This window comes from Oxyura jamaicensis, chromosome 1 (genome assembly GCF_011077185.1).
Source record: "Oxyura jamaicensis isolate SHBP4307 breed ruddy duck chromosome 1, BPBGC_Ojam_1.0, whole genome shotgun sequence".
Lineage (NCBI taxonomy): Eukaryota > Metazoa > Chordata > Aves > Anseriformes > Anatidae > Oxyura > Oxyura jamaicensis.
The window spans coordinates 173227321-173231930 of NC_048893.1; positions in this window are offsets into that span (position 1 = coordinate 173227321).

Below are 4610 nucleotides of genomic sequence, written 5' to 3' on the forward strand. Positions count from 1 at the left end.
TCCTTCCTTCCTTCCTTCCTTCCTTCCTTCCTTCCTTCCTTCCTTCCATCCCTCTTTATTCTTCTCTCCTTTGTTCCTTTTTCACTTTCCTTTTTGCTCCTTCTGTCCTTAATTCTTCCCATCTTTCACAAATATTTTAGTCCGCCAGCTGTTTTATTACCAGATGTTTCCTACCTTCTCATTCACCTACTTTTCTTTTACACCATGTCTGTTTCTCATGGTGGAGGGTGTTATCAATGCTACTACTCATACATTGCATGTTAGAAATCCCAAATCTAAATCATGTCAATATAGGTTAGACTCAAAATTTTGTTTGAGGGCAGGTGTCAATACCAGTTTACAGATGTTAAAGGCAGATCTTTCTCTGACTAAACCAGCCACTCTATCCTAACTTGCTTTTGAGACTCATGTTGGCTGGAAAATTTTAGTAGGTTCATCTGAAACTTTTAACCTGAAAGGCAGGAAGTTAATGGAAAACAAGCTCTTGTTTTGCAGTCCCTAGTGGATAACACCCACTTGGATGAAGTTGCCATCTGTTGTTTTCTTGGATTGTGTCAGAATATGTGAAATAAACTGGAAGAGAGAGAGGCAAAACGTCAGACAGATGCAAGCAGAAAATTATGTCTGGAAGTTTACCGTTGAGGTTTTACAAAGCAGGAGAATGGTGTTTTAGGGTAGATTTGGAAAAGCCCTGCTGGGACAATAAAGGTACTGAGACTACTGGAAAGTAAAGAAAGCTCCCTGGCTGTCAGATCCATTGTGATTGTTCTTTATTTCTTTTTTTCTTAGTTGGCTATGTATAAGTGGGCTGAGTGCTGGCAGTGGTAAGTGGGACCAGGATCATCCTTTAGACCAAGGCAAGAAGGACAAGGCAGAAAGGTTAAACAATATGTGGGCTTAATGGCAGAACCTGAAAGTTTGACATTCCCATTATCCTCTTCCTTTCAGCAAGGCTGAGCTGTAAAAAGGAATCCAGCCTCTTGTAACCTGTCCCCAGTTATAGGACAAGAGAGGAGAGGAAAAGCTGATCAGTAGTTTCGTCAGTTTAGTGATACAACATATGTTTTGACTTAGATATAAACTTAAAATAAAGTATTTCAGGATTCAAAATTGTATAGCAACAATTCTGTTGGTGAAAATTAAAAAGTGTTGTTTATCCCCGTTAAAAAGAAACACAGTTATATCTGTTTTCCTACCTTCAACTAACAAATAATAAATATGTTTAATATATAAAGAGAATGCAAATATTCTGAGCAATAGGGCACAAGACCCAAACTTGGTATTTTGTAAGGAAAGTATGTTTCCAGAAAATCTTCTCAGAATTTTATTTTAACAGCAAAGCTGTTATAATATGTTATGTACAGGAAGAGGAAAACTAATGCAGTTAGTTCATCTGCTAGCTTCTGAATTTAAGCAATCACTTAATATGCCCATAATATTTATTGCTGCTCTAAGATGTTATGCATGTCTGTAACTAGTATTTAAATCTGATTCTCTTAAACTGCAACAGTTTTACCGACTCAATGATACAAGCATTTCCTGAAAAAGAAGGATATATTTCCTGTGTTTTCTTTATATTTGACAGCACTGATCTTAAACCAGTAACAACATGACACTGATTTGTAAGACAGACTTTAAAATACGGTTGAAATTCTGTATTGTCGTATTCCACATAAAGTCAATTACTGAGCTACAATTGACATAACCAATTCCATGTAAAAACAAAAATAGATTCTGTTGTCCTTATTTCAGTCACAGTAGTAAGCAAAGTTGAAAAGTAAAGAGAATCCTGCTGATGAACTCACAGATGAAAATGGTTTCTACACATGCACTGAGGTTTCCTCAACTTCATAGCTGTGATTAGCAGAAGTAAAATCCATACTTTGGGCTCCTCAAAGGAGTGAATTTGGTCCACACTACTTAGTTGTAAAATAAACAAAACAAACAAACCAAGAAAAAACTCCCTAACTGGTGTTCACAGAAGGGGTATATCTCACTGAAGTATTGCAAGCTTTTGAGAGCTGATACCAGTATTTTTTCAATGGAGAGAAAAACTTAATCAGTATTTTGAGCAACAAACCCCACCTTTTTTGTCACAGAGATTATGAACTTGACAGTTTTCCTGCTCACTCAGGACAGGAGGAGTTCCTTTTGCATTAACTTATAGGCAAAACAAAAATAGCAGAAAAGGGCCTTTCAACCCTTCCAGCTCCCAGAAAAAAATAATAAAAAATAAGAGCATATGGCAGGAGTCTAGATTTAACAAAATATTAAAAAATAGGCATTACAATTAAAAAAAAAAAAAAGTATAATTTCCTATTCAGATTCCTATTATATGGTAAAAATAGTGATCACCCTTACTAAGAGGATCAGGCTGAGAGCATATGTTCAGCTCCCTAGCTTCCATGACCTCAGATGTTTTGCTTTCTTCTTCAAAGTATTGTTTCATAGGTGGCTGCCCTAAAGCGTTGATAGTTAGCTTATCAAACGATCGAGAGGGCTCAGTCACCTGTGTTTTGTACCATTTGCCACTCCTGCAAACTTCATGTCATACGGAAATGATTGTCATTTGGTATGCATGTTTGCTTTGGAATTTCTGATGATAATGTACTGTAGAAAAAGAGCAAATCCCTTTAGGACCTAATAAAGATACCTTTTAATGATAATAAGGCATCTTTCAGTTAGTGGATTTTTAAACCACTGATGAGTATCTTAATTTTTGATTGCTATAAATTCTTAGCCCCATTGCCAAGAGGTGCCAGATGAGATGCCTTGTAGAGTATCCACACTTTCTATATGATCTTTCTGTTTGAAAACTGCATTTAATACCACTTCTTTCTAAGGAGCTTGCTGAAAAGCAGGTTTTCAAATACTTTCTGAAAACAGTTTCCCCTACCCCACCCCCTCCCCCCCCAAAAAAAAAAAAAGAAAAGGAAAAACATCCAAACTTTGTGGATTGTAGAGAAAAGAGAATGAGAAATGAAAAAAAGGAAGAATCGCATCCCTAGTCTGTATAATTTTGATAATACTCAAATATATATGTATCCAGTCTCTTTGAACCATATGGTCACAATTATAAGATGGAAAAATCCCAGGTCTTAGCCCAGTGCTATCAAGTAGTTTGAGAATAAATACTATGTATAAATACTATGTATTTTCATAATAGTGAGGTGTGCCCCAGATAAGAAATGCAGACTTCTAAAGTTCAGGATTTCCCCATTGTGAGAAGTGAATAATATTTGCATATTTCATTCTGCACTTGTACAAAATATTTCCTTCATTCTTCATACTCTATATTTATATAAATTAGAATCTGGCACTTTTGATAAGACACAGTGGGTAAGTGATCTGAAATTCCCTTAGCCCCTCTTCTTTATAACGTCACGATGTCAGAATCAGTGGTTGGCCAACACTCACCTTTCCTTTGTCTTGTACTTAGGAACAGCTCAGAGTCCTAATACTACTTTCCTGCCCATGATTCTAGCCATTATTCTTTTTCTATTCAAATTAGATCTTTCCTTCATGTTTCCTTTCTGTAATCTTTTTCCAGTGTTGCCTTTACAGCCAAGGTGAAGTTGATCAGTTGCCCAAGTAACCAGAGCCCACACTGCTACATTGGTCATGTAAAGGTGAAGTGCTGTGAAAGCATTTTGCCTAGTATTTTCCCAAGTAGACTGTAAAATAGTCAATTCTGCTAATGATCTAACTTAAACCTCAGAATTCAGGTCCCTATTAGCGTATGGTTTTGCTTTAAATCCTTGTTGCAGAAATTTGAAAGCTCATTCTTCTGGTTAATAAAACAAACTGTAAAATTATTGGTTAATAATGCAAACTGTAAAACAGCAACCTCTCTTTCTATAAACTATTAGTTAATTAAATCTTTGAATTCATATGTTATAAGTGTATTTATATAAAGGTATCTAAATGTTAATAAATACTCAGTCTTATTTGAGCTACTAGTGTTTTGAAATCTGTTTTTGCAGCACAGTAAAAAGCGCAATCACTTTGTGTGTAGACACCATACCAATGACAAGGATAGTTTTAAAAAGTGTGGTGATAGATGAGTAGCAATGCAAGATAATGCCAAATTATACCACCTACACTGTACCACTTGACACATGAAAGATATTTTTATAACATTCAGGTGAATAGTAGGTTGCAGTCTCTTTGCTTTTTCTCTCTCTCAACAACCACAGTTTCTTGTGAGGGATATGTCAAATCCAGCAAAAAAAAAAAAAAATGTGAACAATGAGACAAAACTTCAGTCATGTAGCACAAATTTATCTAGATTGCTCTTATTTGCCTAATTGAGAAAAGCTCCTTTTCTCTCTGAAACATTCTCTCTTCCTATGTCTTCTTAGTTTTTCATTCTACTTCTATGCCAAACAACCTGATGTAAGTAATGGATGAGCAAGTCAGAAATGCAGTTGTGTAGATACTTTAGAAATGGAGTTACTCAGAAAAAGGACTTGTGCACTTGAACTAATGAAATGAAACCATAGTATTTGTGGGAGCAAAATAGAAGACTGCTAATTCTGTTTTGTTTCAATCTTTAATAAGATGAGACCATCGCTAAGGACAGCTGGTTGACTTGCACTTCTCCCAACATT